This window comes from Lycium barbarum, chromosome 2 (genome assembly GCF_019175385.1).
Source record: "Lycium barbarum isolate Lr01 chromosome 2, ASM1917538v2, whole genome shotgun sequence".
NCBI lineage: Eukaryota > Viridiplantae > Streptophyta > Magnoliopsida > Solanales > Solanaceae > Lycium > Lycium barbarum.
In genome coordinates this window covers 68,826,880-68,845,512 of record NC_083338.1, presented here as the reverse complement: position 1 = coordinate 68,845,512, position 18,633 = coordinate 68,826,880, and positions in this window count along the sequence as shown.

The following is an 18,633-nucleotide window of genomic DNA, read 5'->3' as shown; positions in this document are numbered from 1 at the left end:
GAGTGGACTGTTGCAAGCTCTAGAAATTCCAACTTGGAGATGGGAAGTGATTAACATGGACTTCATTTTAGGCTTACCCCGTTCCCAACATAAGTATGATTCCATATGGGTGATTGTGGATAGACTCACAAAGTCAGCTCATTTCTTACCGGTCAGGACGACCTAGGTGGCAGAAGACTATGCAAAACTCTATCTTAAAGAGATAGTGAGACTCCATGGTATTCCAGTATCTATTATCTCAGACAGAGGGACTCAGTTTATAGCCAATTTTTGGAAGTCTTTCCAAGAGGGTCTACGGACCCAAGTGAGCCGCAGCACGGCATTTCACCCGCAGACCGATGGGCAAGCTGAACATACCATTCAGACTCTTGAAGATATGTTGCGGGCATGTGATAGACTTTGGGGGAAATTGGGATGACCATTTGCCACTCATTGAGTTTGCTTACAATAACAGTTATCATTCTAGCATTCAAATGGCACCGTATGAAGCTTTATATGGGCGATACTGCAGATCCCCAATTGGATGGTTCGAGATAGGAGAGACCAAACTGATAGGGCCAGACTTAGTCCAGCAAGCCATAGAGAAAGTTAAGCTCATACAAGATAGGTTGTTAGCAGCCCAAAGTCGTCAAAAGTCCTATGCGGATAATCGCCGAAGAAAATTGGAGTTCTAAGTGAAAGATTGGGTATTCCTGAAAGTGTCGCCAATGATGGGCGTCATGAGATTTTGTAAAAAGGGGAAGCTTAGTCCCCGATACATTGGGCCTTATGAGATTGTACGAAAAGTGGGCAAAGTAGCCTATGAATTATATCTACCTCCGGATTTGGAGTCAGTCCATCCAGTTTTCCATGTCTCGATGCTTCGGAAATTTGTAGGATATCCTACTAAGATTGTTCCAATAAATGATGTACAAGTGACAGAAAAATTGACTTACGAAGAGGTACCCATTGCCATATTAGATAGGCAAGTACGGAGGCTTAGAAACAATGAAGTGGCCTCGGTTAAGGTTCTATGGAGAAGCAGTAAACGAGAGGAAATGACATGGGAAGCGGAAGAGAGTATGCGATCCAGATATCCACATTTATTTCAACCCTTGGAAGAAATCCAAGATGAGACGTCAAGATTATAAGGTATGTATGTTTTCCTTTTATGCTTTTTGGTCGTGTGTGGCCAAATTTTATTGCTATTATGTTGTGGCCCTGTGAGGCATCGATATTATGGGTTGTTGTGACAGGATGGTAGTGCCACATTATAGGGGAAACTTTGGCAAAAGTTTTATAGAATTCCCGAAGACTTTAATATTCGAGGACGAATGTTCTTAAGGGGGGGAGAATGTTACACCTAGGAAAATATTCCGTTGGTATGCAAGTGAATGAACTAGCGATGCGTACGAGTGTATGATACTTCCATGAGTAAGAAACAACATTTGATGACCCTAAGTGAGATTTCAAAGGCATCCGATGTGAGATGAGGAAGTTGGCTAAGACGAGGTAAGGCTTACGATAAGTATCGGCAAGGAAATACAAGTAACAAGTTAATGAGGACTTAATGATGTCTTGAAGAAGTGTGATAACATCCCTTAGATTGTTATTGAAGTGTTTAACAAGCGTTAAGAAGGTTCCATAAGGATTTGAGATCAAACGAATCGACGAAACGAACTTCGGAACCACTGGGGGTTATACGGCCAAACATACTGGCCGTATAAATTATACGGTCCATATGTTTGGGACCGTATAATCAGCCCAGAAAGGGAAAAGTCTCTGGACCAAATATACGGCCCGTATAAATTATACGGACCGTATGTTGGTCCGTATATACGGTCGGGCAGAATTGTTATTCATTAAATAAAGGGACCAAGGTTATTTCATTTCCCTTCCACTTCACACCCCTTATCTCTAAAACATATCTCTACATATATTCCACAAGAATTCAAGGATATTAGGTGATCAACAACATAAACCAAGTGAATCAAGTGCAAAAAAACCATCAAAGATCATTCAAAGTCAAGAAATCTCATGGAGATAAACTAGGGTTTTTGCTCAAGTGGAGTATTATCAACAAAGGCTTGTTCCTAAAACATCTAAGGTAGGATTTATGGTATTTATATGTTGTTTAAGGTATTTAAGAGTAAAAATACTCGGATTGTAGAAGGGTATGGTAAAATGGGTCATGAATATGGAATAGTGCCATTTTGAGAAATAGTTTGAATTGAGTTATGACTCTTGATGTATTGTGATGTAAATATGTTATAAATGATGTTGAGAACATGAGATGAGTAATGTACTTGAATGGACATAGTCGTGTGTTATAGCCATAGATGTGAGTGATTGAAAGCAAATTGAGAAATGTGGATAATGTGGATGAATAATGACTATTATTATGGTATTGTGAATCTATTATTGACGTTTGGGAGTTGATATACGTTATGAGGGAATGTCGTATAAATAAAGGAGATGCTGTCCGATTTTCTCTAGTTTTAGTCATGTATGCTAGCTATCGATTCTAATGATAGTATGACTTTAATGAAGGTAGAAACGCGAGCGTTGGAGGAGAACGCGCAAGTGGTAAATAGTTGAACGGAAAAGGTATGTAAGGCTAACCCTTCTTTCATAAGGCATGGTTCTTTGGCCAAACGTCAAATTCTTCCATAAGTCTATGATGTTTTTCAAATGATTCGATCCTCCGAGCTAGTAGGCTCATGATTCTTGATACGCTACAATTGTGCTAAGTTCCTCGTATAACGAGTAAGCTTATAAAGATGGATGTGACGAATGACGATGATAGTGATAATGATATCGATGACGATAATGATGACGATGATGATAATGACGTTAATAGTAATGATGCTTATGAGCTATTATGTATATGTATCTACGAATGACTATTATGGAACCCTGAGCTTATGAGGCCGGGTATGATATGTAAGTAAGTATGCATATGATTACGTAATGCGCGCACACCTCTGCAGATGGTACGGATAACCCTGACGCCTTGGTAGGGCGAGGTAGATGTAACCCTGAAGCCTTGGTAGGGCCAGGTATGTGTAACCTTGAGCCTTGATTGGCCAAGTACGTATGAAACACCGATCCTACGTGGTCGGGTATGCTATATAAATGCTATGTATATGATATGATTATGTATATGATATGAATACGAATATGATATGACTATGTATATGAATGTGAATAAGGGGCATGTATACGAATACGAGCACAAATATGGTACGGGTACTATTATGAATACGGATAATGATGTATGTACACATATACGTGTTAGAAATGGAAAGTTCCTAAGAAAGGCAAGTAAGTGCATATGACGATGATATTGTCATCTCCCATTCTATGCTATTTCTTATGTTGTTATTTATGCTTCTACATTGATATTGATCATGCTTTACATATTCAGTACATTCTTCGTACTGACGTCCTTTTGTTGTGGACGCTGCGTCATGCCGCAGGTGCACAAGGAGACAGACTTGATCCATAGCTGCTTTCTCAGAGATTACAAAGCAGAGCTCCATTTCATTCGAAGCCATTATTTTTGGGTACTTATTCTTTTGTGTACATAATTATGGGCATAGCGGGGTCTTGTCCCGCTCATGTGATATGTTATACTCTTCTTAGAGGCTCGTAGTCACGTGTATATGGTTAGATATGTCTGGCCTTGTCGGCCTATATTTTGTATGTCATTTTGATAGCCTTGTCGGCTCATGTACATTATGGTATAGATGCCAACCATAATATGAAATCATTGTCGTCCTATGGGACTAGCTTGAATGATGAATAGAAATGTATGTTTAATTATGTGGCTCACCTAGATGTAAGCATAAGTACAAGCCAAGGGGTGCCCCCGTGGGGTCGCGGCCCCCTAGGCTGGTCGTGATAGTAGTCCTCATAGATCGTTCCAACATTATGGTCATCTTCCGCTCAAGCCTTTCTTCCTGTTTTCCCTATTCGGCCTTCCATGCCTTTTCCATCTCTTCATAGTGGTCAATTTCTTGATCGGGTGAGAAGGTTCCCGGTGTGATAGGCGTGTGGAAAGAAATAGCAAGGCGAATTTGGGTAATAGGTATGCTTTTGTCAGTTGGTAGTGGGGTGGGGCTTAGTTGTATAGTGATGCCAGGGTGGTGTTTTGTTGTGCTGGGTAAGAGGGGATAGAGTGGGCGGTCCCGGGAATTTTGTTAGTGTTAAGTGGTGGTGGGATATGGCTTAAGGCACCAATGTGTCCATCGATTGGGGTAAATGGCATGGTGGTCATAACGGACGTAGTGAGGAAGTGATCTGGTAATGGTGAACTCAGAGATGGAAAAAAATGGTAGAGGCCTTCTTTCTTCAGCAGGGGCTTCTCGCGCAGCATTAGCAGCTTTGTTTCGCGCTACTTCTTCTTGAAGATGGGCGATCTTTTCGAGCATCATTTTCATAACGTCTTCAGTAGGCGATGACTCAAGCAGCTCTCGCAGAGGCGATTCTCTGAGAGCGATATCAGTAGGGGTAGTTTCATTCTCTGAAGTACCGGTCATTTTCTCTTTGCCTTTGTCTTGTAGGGATAAGGATGCTATTGCAGCTTTAGACCTTGTGAAGTATGCAGTGTTAACACGAATGAACTTCTCTTTATGTAAGAAAGGAATAACTCAAAGGAAAACAAAGTTAGTTTCGTCAAAATAAAGGAAAGAATAACATGATATCACATATAAATGGTGGTTTAACATTTAGCACATAAATGGTCATACATTTGATTTAAATGCTCAATTGATCTGTTGTACTGGGTTTGGGGTACTTGGGCTTTGTTTGAGGGGGATATAATATTTATAATATATAGGGACCGAGTCTTACGTAGTCTGCCTATGTATCCCTCTGTGGGAAGTTAGGCCCTTCCGTAGTTCGGTTTACATAAAAATAAACTTAAATCTACCTGTGACCATGCCTGATAGAGGCTTCCTGCGTATCCCTCTTTGGGACATTAAGTCAGCGGAGTTCCGTTTACAAAAAAAGATACGGGGGACAAATCTGTGTTAAATACAAAAAATGGGATCCCTTAAAACTACCCAAAAGCGACCTCTCTTTTGAGGTCAATATAGGTTTTTTGTCCGTTCAACCTTTCCTGGCCCTAAGGCTCCCAAATCCTAATGCTAAAAAGGGACCACCAACCAAAGGGCGCCATTGTGGACCAAATTTTCCAATTCAAAATTGAATATATTGCATTCTTCTATGTCATGCCCTAAAGCTCCAGAATGATACACACATTTTGTAGCAGCCAACTCCTTCGGTTTGGGCCCTTCTGGTTCTGATAGCGCTAATCTTCCCAATACTGACCAATTTCTGGAAGATACTGGCATAAGAGTCTCTAAATACTCTGAAGTCGTACCGCCAAATACAAGTGTTTCGAGTAATCCCTTCAGTTGGGATGATATTGTCATGGACCAATAGTGAATGTGGCCCCCACATCTTGGTGATAATTTTCTCATCTATCAATCTGATGAGTCTCCTTTTGAAGGCTAAACATTCATTAAGGGTATGCCCTGCCTGATCCTGATGATAAGGGCATCGCTTATGTGCGAATGCCAGAGGGAAAGGTTGCAACTATCGAAGCAAACACTGACTATTCCTTTGCTTCGGAACTTGATCATTATATCCTCATTCGTAACCTGCTAAGGCGAGACGCAGTAGGGACAATCCAATGCTTTGACCGCAATAGCCCACTATTTAGGTGAATCTTTCCGAGCATACTCTATTTGTTCTATGGGCTCTTCCCTAGGGCTTGATACCGCAGCAGAGGCTCTTTCCCCTTTGGGGCTCGATGGTGTAGCAGAGGTTCCTTTTTTCTATACTTGAGGGTGCAGCGGAGGCAGCCTCCTTTGATAGCCATGTGGGCTCTTGTGGGTCCGACTCCATTTCTTCTTCCTCGGGCTCCACCATTATTGGGATGTACTCGGGAAGAATCCCTTTTCCCTTGTCAAGGATATTTTCTCTTTGAGCTTCAATAGGGTTTTTCAGGTGAGCTTTCCGCCGAATCTAATAATTCATTCGCCTCTTTAATCTTAGCCTTTACTATCCAAATCTGCTTCTCGAGATCTTGAATCTTCCGTCGCAGTGAAACCTCATTCTTCTTCATGACCTCGAGCTCGGGCGCAGTCTTGTTGTTCATTTTCAGATTCTGAGAAAATTGTTAGGCTTAGTGTGGGTATTTTTGTTCATTGTGTTTTCTTTGGGTGAGTGGACAGTATTCAAGATCAATTGAGCATTTAAACGAAACGTATGGAAGCAAATAAAGTCACACAAAGCAGTTCATAAGATTATACTACGTGTGTTCTGAAGTGTACTAAACGTTTAAAACATAAATGTGCCATTTGCATTAAACTATTGCCCCATAATCATTAGTAATAATATTCTTCCCCCCAGGGGTACAAAATACAAAGTAAAGACAATGCATAAGAATAAATTAGCAGAAATGTCCTCCAGTAGTGAATGATGAAGCCCGATCCCTATCAGTCTTGGCTTTCTTTGCTTTTCGGAGGGTAGTTTGGATATGAAGATGGGCTGACGTCAAAGTCGCTTCCATAAGAAACCCTTTCTGTGTGAAGGTCAGTGGAGCGACATCGTCTAAAATCCTATTCATTCGGTCATCTAGTTCAACCAAACAATCATTAGTAATCTCCAACTCATGCCTCAGACTTTCTATGACGGCCTTATCATGCTCAATTTTCTCCAAATACTTGGCATCTCTGTCGTCAGCTCTCATTTGAATCAAACGAGCTCGGATCTCGGCTTGCGAATCCTTGTCGTGGACACAGCTATAGAGAATAGGCCTAGAAGGGAGCGTTTGTTACACCCCTCGTTTTCGTAGTGGTAGAACCTATGGTTTCATAATCGGGTATGCCCTTGGAAGTAAGACTCGTGTTCGAGTTTTGGAGATAGAAAGTGCCTTACCCTGTGTATGAGGGTACTAGAAGGTATTCCTAGCAAAATTGCAGGATTAGAAGTTAAGCGAATCGAATCGACGCGATCAGACAATCTGAGAAAATCTACAGACACCAGTCATCGTCGATGGGTCGTCGACATGATCGACGGACCGTTGATGTGCAGCGTCGAGAGGGTTCCGCAGCCTTGCATCTACAGGCACAGGTCGACGGACCATTGACACGTTAACGGGTCGCCGACCCGCTCGTCGAACCAGACTGCTGTAGCTTTTTGGCTTCCAAGTATAAATATGTATTTCACGACCTTATTTTTTATTTTTCCTCCATTCCAAATCAGAAATACCCTAATATTTTCTCTCCCAATATTTTCTATCATATTAGTGGAGATTTGGTAAGATCCGAGCCCGTAAAACCAGAGCTTGTGAAGAAGAAGGTTGCTTCTAGGGTTTCTTCAAGGTTGAAAGCTTAAGAAGTTGGAGTTGGAGTTGAAGTGATTCTTGGGATCTTAGACCCCTCAAGGTATGTAAATGATTTCTACCCTTATATTTAAGTTGATTATCAAGAGTATTAGTGACTTTGCGTAGATATAGGGTATTTGTGGAAGTGGTAAGTTGATGAAGGGCAAAGTAGTGATTTGAGGTTATGTTAAGAGATGATAGGGGATAAATTTGAGTATATATTTATATATAAGTGTTGTCTTTGCTATTGTGGTTGATGTTGGATCAATTGGGAAGTTGAAGAGTTGTTGAGCTTACAAGGAAAATATTTTCTACAAATCGTTAAGCACTATATGCATCTAAAAGAGGTTAGTAAGTGAGGGAAATAGTCTAATTAAGGCCTATGTTAACTCAATTGTAGATTTACAAGTTAAAGAGCGAGAGGTTTGGAGATTTGATATACGTCAAGGTTTATTAAGGTTATCCTTTCTTTTCTTTGGCATGATCCTATGATATGAGTCATCAAGCGAGTAAGCGAGCTTCCATACTACTCTACTCTTAGAATCATTAGAAGTCCTTTGGTCTTTGATGTTCATGTACCTAGTTTATGAGTGTTCCTTCTGTTCATGAGTCCAGTCTTATGTAGCCAGTTATATGTATACAATTTACCCATGCATTATATTCATTATATATTTATGTACATTGAGCCGTGACCACAAGGCATTATATACGCGAATATTAGATATATGTGAAGTATGAGAAGAGATATAGGCGTTATATACGCATAACCATTATGATGATGATATGAGAATCAGGCTGCAAGTACCGTAGCAATGTGTACGATGATGGCCGCAGAGAGGCCGATATGATATGAGAAAAGAGGCAGGCGTTATATACGCACATATATCAGGCGTTATACACGCACATATATTTAGATGTATGACCTTCATTGATAGGCATGAGCATGCATATTATGCGACCACAGTGGCATTGTCAGTTACACAGATTTATGCAGATACAGGCAGATACTATTTCATACAGGTACATGTAAATAGCCATTTAAGTTTATGAGTTCAGATTTTATTCATGATTCTTGTATATATGTGTTGTTCTTATGCCTTACATACTCAATACATTTTTTGTACTGACTCCTCGTTGCTCGGGGGGCTGCGTTCATGCCCGCAGGTGCAGGTAGACAGGCAGGTTGTCCAGCTTAGTAGGACCTTTATCTAGCAGCGATCAGTGCACTCCATTTGATCCGGAGTTGCAGTCTGTTTTGGTATGCCATTCTTTTGAGATGTATATAGATGGGTATGACGGGGCCCTGTCCCTTTCTTTCTACAACTTTCATTCTTGTAGAGGTCTGTAGACAGTTGTATGTATTGGTCAGATGATGTAGCCTTGTCGGCTCCCATTCTTTTGTGTACAGTATATGTAGTGGCCTAGCTGGCTTGCATTGTTCTTTATTATGTATGGGTGTATACATATTGTACAGAGTTTTTGATGTTTTCCTTTCATGAGATCAGTTTATGCCATTTATGGGCCCTTGATGTTTAGTAAGATTTAGATATGAGTATAGGGGTGTTTGGTCGCTAGAGGTCAGACGCTCGTCACGACTCATTAGCTTGGGTCGTGACAGAAGTAGTATCAGAGCAGTTCCGTCCTAGGGTTGTCTACAGACCGTTTCTAGTAGGGTCTTGTTTATTGGTATTTTATGCACCACACTTATAAACAGGAGGCTACAGGACATTTAGGATGATGTCATTCTTTCTCTCTTAGATCGTGCGATAGAGCCCTGTGTTAAGCGCTCGCTTTCTAATAAATTGTTCTAACTTCAGCGATGCCCCACAAGAAAGCTACAGCTGCCCAGAAGGGAAAGGGAGCGATCGGTGAGGCTATTAGCCGTACTCGGCAGGCCACGAGAGCCTAGGATGAGATTCAGAGTGAGAGGTCGTATGCGATATCACATACCCCGCCTCCAGCACCTGCCCCAGTTCCTCAGCCGGATACACCGGGCCAGGATGTGCGGGATGCTATACAGTTATTAGCTAGATTAGTAGCTGCTCAAGCTCAGCGGCAGGGAGTTGGTGTTGACCAGGCAGACTGGGCCGGTAGTACAAGGGTTAAGACCTTCCTTCGGTTAGGTCCTCCAGAGTTCTCAGTGATAAAGCAAAATATAGACCCCCAGGATTTCATCGATGGTATGCAGAGGACCTTGAGGGTTATGTACGCGAATGAGGCCGAGTCTATGGAGTTGGCTTCGTATAGACTCCGTGATATTGCAGTACAGTGGTATCAGACTTGAGAGTTATCTAGGGAGAGGATGCCCCTCCAGCTATTTTGCGAGAGTTCTCGGATGCTTTTATTCACCATTATCTACCTCCTGAGTTTAGGCGAGCCCGAGCAAATAGATTTTTATGCATTGAGCAGGGCAGTATGAGTGTCCAGGAGTATTGCGTGTATTTCTATTCTATGGTTAGATATGCCCCAGCCATGGTGGCTGAGATGGAGGATAGAGTTTATCGCTTTGTGGCTGGTCTAGGGCCATATTTGATAGATGCTTGTACAACTGGCGCATTATAGCCAGGCATGGATATCTCCCTATACAGGCATATGCACAGAATTTGGAGGACCGCAAGCGTCAACGAAGGACAGACCATGACTGGGGCCATGGCAAGTGGGCCAGATTTTATATATTGGGGGTGAGTCTAGGGGAGGACAGAGACATCAATATCCCCGATATCCTTTCCATTCAGCAGGGAGTGCATCTCCGCGGTTTCTAGGTCCAAGGTTTGATCGGTCTTCTTATTCTGGAGCGGGCCAGAGTTCTAGAGCATCAAGCTCTCAGTACAGACTGGAGTCAGGCCAGACGAGGCCACCCTTGCCGCGGTGTGCTCAGTGTGGTAGGCTACACACTGGGCAGTGTCGATTGGGGTTGGATGGTTGCTATGCTTGTGGGCAGCCACGCCACAGGATGAGGGAGTGCCCGATGGGGGTTGGTACATGTATGGTTCAGCCTACAGGGTCTGTGGCTAGTTCTTTTTCTGATGTGCGCCCTTCAAGGCAAGTTTTTCAGACGCCAGCAGGGCAGGGTAGAGGGAGAAGTGGAGCATCCAGCTCGAGCGTCCTCAGCATCGCGTGTATGCATTGACTGGTAGACAGGACCGCGAGACGTCTCCTGATGTTGTTACAGGTATATTATCAATTTCCTCCAATGATGTTTATGCTCTGATTGATCCAGGTTCCACTTTATCATATGTTACACCCTTTGTTGCTGGCATGTTTGGGATAGAGCCCGAGTTGAATAAACCTTTTGAGGTGTCTATGCCAGTTGGTGATCCGGTTATAGCTAGGCGAGTATACCGCGACTGTGTTGTTATAGTTTGTGACCGCCACACCGTAGCAGATTTTATTGAGTTAGATATGATTGATTTTGATGTTATTATGGGCATGGACTGGTTGGCTTCTTGTTATGCTAATGTTGATTTTAGAGCAAAGATTCGATTTCAGTTTCCAGGCGCGCCAGTCCTAGAGTTGAAGGGCAATGTTGTTTCGCCTAAGGGTAGGTTTATTTCCTACCTTAAGGCAGAGAAGATGATCAGAAAAGGGTATATTTTTCACCTAGTTCGAGTTCAAGATGTGTAAGCAGAGTCGCCGACTCTTTAGTCTGTCTCCGTGGTGAATGAGTTCCCAGAGGTGTTTCCAGATGAGCTTCCAGGCATTCCTCCAGAAAGAGAGATAGATTTTACTATTGATTTATTGCCAGACACTCAGCCGATATCTATTCCTCCTTATAGGATGGCACCTGCGGAGCTAAAAGAATTGAAGGAGCAGTTGAAAGATTTGCTTGAGAAGGGCTTTATTAGGCCTAGTACATCACCGTGGGGAGCACCGGCATTATTTGTAAGAAATAAGGATGGCTCCTTGCGAATATGTATTGATTATAGGCAATTGAATAAAGTGACTGTAAAGAATAAGTATCCGATCCCGAGGATCGATGATTTATTCGATCAGTTGCAAGGCACTAGATATTCTCAAAGATAGATTTGAGATCAGGATATCACCAGGTCAGGGTAAAGGAAGAGGACATTCCGAAGACGGCATTCCGGACTAGATATGGCCACTATGAGTTTCGTGTTATGTCGTTCGGTTTAACTAATGCCCCAGCCGTATTCATGGATTTAATGAATCGTGTATTCAGGCCATTTCTAGAGTTGTTCGTGATTATGTTCATAGATGATATTCTGGTTTATTTGCCGTCAGAGGCTGATCATACAGAACATCTACGGACAGTGCTTGGAATTCTTTGAGGTAGAGAGTGGTATGCCAAGTTTTCCAAGTGTGAGTTCTGGTAGAACTCTGTAGCATTTCTGGGTCACATTATTTCGGAAGAAGGCACTAGAGTGGAAGCCTAAAAGATTGAGGCCATGAAGAATTGGCCAAGGCCCACGGCACCAACAAAGATATGTAGTGTCTTGGGCTTGGCAGGTTATTATAGAAGGTTTGTAGAAGGATTTTCCTCTCTTTCAGCCCCATTGACTAAGTTGACTCAGAAATCAGATAAGTTCCAATGGACAGATGCTTGCGAGCAGAGTTTTCGGACGCTGAAGGATAAGTTGACTTCAACACCAATTTTGACTCTTCTTGAAGGAACATATGGCTATGTAGTATATTGTGATGCTTCAGGTGTTGGATTGGGCTGTGTGTTGATGCAACACAGTAAGGTTGTTGCTTATGCTTCTAGACAGTTGAGGAAGCATGAGAAGAATTATCCAACCCATGATCTTGAGTTGGCGGCAATGACTCATGCTTTGAAAATATGGAGGCACTACTTATACGGTGTCCATGTTGATATCTATACTGATCTTAAGAGTCTCCAGTACATCTTTAAGCAGAAGGATTTGAATTTACGCCAAAGGCGATGGCTAGAATTACTAAAGGATTATGATATGGATATTCTGACCATCCTGGGAAAGCTAATGTAGTAGCCGATGCCCCTAGTCGTAAATCCATGGGTAGCTTGTCATATGTACCACTAGAGAAAAAATAAATAGTCCGTGAAGTTCATCAATTAGCTAGCCTCGGAGTTCGATTGCTAGATTCAGGTGATGCAGGGGTTACAGTTTAAGACACAGCGGTGTCATCTTTGGTAGTAGAGATAAAGGAGCGTCAGTATGAGGATTATCTTTTGGTTCATTACTGAGATACAACACCTCAGAAAGAAAAGACACCCTTTGTGATTACAGGTGATGGAGTACTCAGGTATCGAGGTAGATTATGTGTTCCTAATGTTGCAGGACTTCGTCAGTAGGTTATGAGGGAAGCACATAACTCTCACTATTCTATTCATCCAGGCTCAACAAATATGTACCATGATCTCAAAGAAGTTTATTGGTGGGATGGTATGAAAAGAGATATAGCAGAATAGTACCAGAATCCCGGAGGTCTATTGCAGGCTATGGAGATTCCGTCATGGAAGTGGGAGGTAGTTAATATGGATTACATTACAGGTTTGCCCCGTACTCCACAAAAGTATGATTCCATATGGGTTGTAGTTGATAGGCTCACAAAGTCAGCCCACTTTCTGCCTGTCAGAACTACTTATGCAACCGAGGATTATGCGAAGCTTTATCTCAAGGAAATTGTACGACTTCATGGTGTTCCTACAACCATTATTTTAGATAGGGGAGCACAGTTCACAGCTAAATTTTGGAAGGCTTTTTAGCAGGGATTGGGGACTCAGGTGAGTCTTAGTACTGCATTTCACCCCTAGGCAGATGGACAGGCAGAGCATACTATACAGACACTTGAGGATATTCTTAGAGCTTGTGTGCTTGACTTCTAAGGTAGTTGGGATGATCATTTGCCTTTTATCAATTTTTCCTACAACAACAATTACCATTCCAGTATTCAGATGGCTCCGTATGAGGCCTTATATGGGCGAAGATGTAGGTCGCCCATAGGATGGTTTGATGTCGGGGAGAATCAGTTAGTAGGCACAGACTTAATTTAGTAAGCAGTTGATAAGGTGAAAGTGATTCGAGAAAGATTGCTAACAGCTCAGAGTCGACAGAAATCCTATGCCGATAATCGGCGACGTAAGCTAGAGTTTGAGATAGGCAATTGGGTGTTCCTGAGAGTTTCGCCTATGAAGGGAGTGATGAGATTTGGCAAGAAGGGTAAGTTGAGCCCTCGATATATTAGGCCGTATAAGATCATTCATACTGTAGGCATGATGACATATGAGCTAGAATTGCCTTCTGAGTTAGAGTCGGTACATTCGGTATTTCATGTGTCTATGCTTCGTAAGTGTATCGGAGATCTTCAAGAGTTGTACCAGTGGATGATATCTAGGTAACCAAGCAGTTATCATATGAAGAGGTTCCAGTGGCTATATTGCACAGGCAGGTTCGTCAGTTATGAACCAAGAATGTAGCTTCAGTTAAAGTTTGATGGAGGAACAAGAATGTTGAGGAGGTGACTTGGGAAGCAGAAGAGGCAATGAAGATTAAGTACTTGCATTTGTTTCCAACAGTACAGGAGGTTCAGTCTGAGGCATCATCACCCCTAGGTATTATTCTATTTTCAGCTATCGTGATTGGTCGTGTGAGGCCATGGTATTGTATGTAGTAGTATGTGGCCCTGTGTGGCAATATTTTGGGTTGCTGTGTTAGGACGGATTGGTATAAGTACAGGGGAAACTCTGCCGAAATTTTTATAACCCAGGATTGTTCGAACATTCGAGGACGAATATTCCTAAGGGGGGAAAATGTTACACCCCTCGTGTTCGTAGTGGTAGAACCTATGGTTTCATAGTCGGGTATGCCCTTGGAATTGAGACTCGTGGTTGCGTTTTGGAGATAGGAAGTGCCTTACCCCATGTATGAGGGTACCGACAGGAATTCCAGGCAAATTACAGGATTAGAAATTGAGCGAATCAAATCGACGCGATCTGAGCTGAATCTAAGAAAATCTGCAGACACCAGTCATCGTCGACGGGTCGTCGACATGGTCGATGGACCGTCGAAGTGCGGCGACAACAGGGTTCTGCAGCATTGCATCTGCAGGTGCAGGTCGACGGGGCAAGTCAACGGACCGTCGACACATCGATGGGTCGTCGGCCCGCTCGTCGAACCGGATCGCTGTAGCTTTTTGGCTTCCAAGTATAAATATATGGTTCACGACCTTATTTGTTATTTTTCCTCCATTCCAAATCAGAAAACCCTAATATTTTCTCTCCTAATATTTCCTATCATATTAGTGGAGATTTGGTAAGATCCGAGCTCGTAAAACCCGAGCTTGTGAAGAAGAAGGTTGCTTCTAGGGTTTCTTCAAGGTTATGAAGCTTAGGAAGTTGGAGTTGAAGTGATTCTTGGTATCTTAGACCCCTCAAGTTATGTAAATGATTTCTACCCTTATATTTAAGTTGATTATCAAGAGTTTTAGTGACTTTGAGTAAAGATAGGGTATTTGTGGAAGTGGTAAGTTGATGAAGGGCAAGGTAGTGATTTGAGGTTATTTTAAGAGATGATTAGGGATAAATTTGAGTATGTATTTATATATAAGTGTTGTCTTTGCTATTGTGGTTGATATTGGATCAATTGTGAAGTTGAAGAGTTGTTAAGCTTACAAAGAAAATATTGTCTATAAATCGTTAAGCTCTATATGTAGCTAAAGGAGGTTAGTAAGTGAGGCAAATAGTCTAATTAAGGCCTTTGTTATCTTAATTGTAGATTTACAAGTTCAAGTGGGAGAGGTTGGGCGATTTGATATACGTCAAGGTATGTTAAGGCTATCCTTTCTTTCCTTCGGTATGATCCTATGATATGAGTCAACAAGCGAGTAAGCGAGCATCCATACTACTCTACTCTTAGAATCATTAGAAGTCCTTCGGTCTTTGATGTTCATGTACCTAGTTTATGAGTGTTCCTTCTGTTTATGGGTCCAGTCTTATGTAGCCAGTTATAGTTTACCCATGCATTACAATCATTATATATTTATGTACATTGACCCGTGGCCACAAGGCGTTATATACGCGAATATTAGATATATGTGAAGTATGAGAAGAGATATAGGCGCTATAAACGCATTACAAATATGATGATGATATGAGAATCAGGCTGGAAGCACCGCAGCAATGTATACGATGATGGCCGCAGAGGGGCCGATATGATATGAGAAAAGAGGCAGGCGTTATATACACACATATATCAGGCGTTATACCGGCACATATATATAGATGTATGACCTTCATTGATAGGCATGAGCATGCATATTATGCGCCCACAGTGGCATTGTCAGTTACACAGATTTATGCATATACAAGCAGATAGTAGTTCATACAGGTACATGCAGATAGTCATTTCAGTTTATGAGTTCAGATCTTATTCATGATTCTTGTATATATATGTTGTTCTTATGCCTTACATACTCAGTACATTTTTCGTACTGACTCCTCGTTGCTCGGGGTGCTGCGTTCATGCCCGCAGGTGCAGGTAGACAGGCAGGTGGTCCAGCTTAGTAGGACCTTTATCCAGCAGTGATCAGTGCACTCCATTTGATCCGGAGTTGTAGTCTATTTTGGTATGCCATTCTTTTGAGATGTACATAGATGGGTATGACGGGGCCTTGTCCCGTCCTTTCTACAACTTTCATTCTTGTAGAGGTCTGTAGATAGTTGTATGTATTGGTATGATGATGTAGCCTTGTCGGCTCCCATTCTTATGTGTACAGTATATGTAGTGGCCTAGCTGGTTTGCACTGTTCTTCAGTATGTATGGGTGTACACAGATTGTATAGAGTTTTTGATGTTTTCCTTTCATGAGATCAGTTTATGCCATTTATGGGCCCTTGATGTTCAGTAAGATTCAGATATGAGTATAGGGGTGTTTGGTCACTAGAGGTCAGACGCTCGTCCCGACTCATCGGCTTGGGTCGTGACAGTGTGCCTTGTAAGTCGGCCCTCCACCAATCTTTATATTCCACAACACAAATCGGACGAAGCCTATCATTGGCTAAAGTGTCAGGACTCCAAATCATGCGACCCTTCCATTACCGGACACAATTCAAAGCTCTTGTTGGTCTGTCAATGTCGTAGTTAATGATGCAATCTCCCATGCCTCCAATATGGGGTACAACTTGGATCCTCCCAAATTGTCTTAGAACCCGGGCACGATCATAAGGGTGAATCCCTCAAATTCCTATAAGCGGCAAAAATGGACACCTTCTTCCTTTGACTACAACTTCAGTAGATACGAAGTCATGGAACATCCATTGAATGCTTTCTTCCTTCAATCTGGAGAAGGTGAATGTCCAACTTTGCCTGTTTTGTTCTCCGAAGTTTGGACAAAAATCCCAAAGATTATCCCTTTCAGCATGCTTACTTAAGTGTTGTTCACCCCTAACCTTGACCATATGTTTGAGGATCCACCATTCCAGGAGTAAATTACAACCTTTGAAGTATCTGTAATGATTCCGGCAGAGACTCAGGGCTCGGTACAAATCGGTTAATATGATCGAGGTTATGTCAAAGTATTTGGTTTTTTATTTTTGGGTTATGGCGTAAAAGATGGCATGGGTGACTGAAATGACTCGGGTATCAATGGCTAAGGACCAATCCTTGGGAAAGACCATAGTTCCTAAGAAGCAAATGGAAAAGGCCAAGGGTTTGGTAGCTGTCTAGTCGGCATAAGTTTTGAATTCTCCGGGATGTTCCACAAATCCATCCGGGCTTCCAAAACTTCTGTATAACTCTCTAAAGGATATGGTGGGGTTGTGGGCCCAATTGGCGTAGTTCAAAGAAAGCATCCTACAAATATTGGAATAAGTGGGTTTTTTTCGGAATCAAAGCATTTTGATTGGGTTTCTTTCTTCTTTTTAACCCCGAGCCTTCGCTAGTCAATACATCCTTAAACTCTTCCAGAGTTGGTGTCATCTCAATATCATCCCCAAATCTGAAAACCATCCTGTCTCTATCCCAGAATCCAGTAATCACTTCTATTAGTTCCTTGCAACCGGTCATAGTCATGATAGATGTCAAATTTCCTAAATGACCTAAGATTTCTCTTTTCCCCTCCGGGGACATTTGGCCCCACCAAATCCGCAGAAACTCAGTTGTAGCCAAGACCATATTGAAGTTCAAATTGATAGACATCTACAAAACCAAACCCAAGGTTAATCCCCCCACTAGGCAATGGTTTCGTTCATAGGCACATTTAAACGTTTCCAAATAGCACATAATATGATATGCGGTGTTTTTCGGGTCATAGATCGTACTTGACACAGGGTAGTCTCCTTATTGGGTTTGGATACGTCTAAAATATCCAAACCACCCTGTCTACTTCTCATTTGGATTTGGCTTAGCTTTATCTTAGGCTTATGCAAGAGTGGGTTTTTAAAATTGACCTTGGACCTGAGCGGACTACTCGGGGTGAACCGTTGGGAGACCGCACACCAACTTAACGTTCAACGTGCTCCAAAGAAAAGGTGTTTCGGGTTTTTTAGTGAAGGCTAGACCGTGATCTCGCGTGTCCCCTTTGAAACCATGCTTTTTGCCAAGAGTGGGGGAGTTTATGATATGATGCATGCTAATTTAAATTGCAGAAAGTAACACATAAACAAATACTTGTAAAAAAAAACTTATTATAGTGAAACCCTTATGGTTAGAACCTATATTATCCCCAGCAGAGTCGCCATCTGTTACGGTTCCATTTTGCACGGGTTAAGGCATAAAAGTAATCCGAGGTTGTTGGTGCTCTAAATTGGATATTATTGTTTTAGAGTCGCCACCTAATTTATTCAAAAGGAGAATTAGGAAAATCGGGTTAAAGAGTTTTTCAGACCGAGAAAAAGTCTTTGGGACTAGAGTTCGAGGTAAGGGTTCTGGTGATCCCCCAGGGAAGGTTTTAAGCACCCCTGGTATTAAGGTTTTAAGTGCCAAATTCAGACTGTTCTTTTTATCAAAATGTGGCCCAATTGAAATATACCTCTTCAGTCCCAAAATATGCTACTTTGGTCAAATTTTAGTAGACTTCCAGGTCTAAATCAGTGTTAACACAATTTTGCTTCTTGTTTCCAAAATGGGTTTTATGAACATGTTCTTCTTTTCATCTTTAGATCAAGTTTTATCCATAAAAATTGCTAGACTCTACGATGACAAAATTGTATGAAAATTCACATTTTTAAACCCTTATATTCTATCAACTTAGTGTTTCAAAGTACTACGGCTATCCCTCATAAAATCGGCCCATTACTTGATCCAAAATTCACCTTTTCTTAAA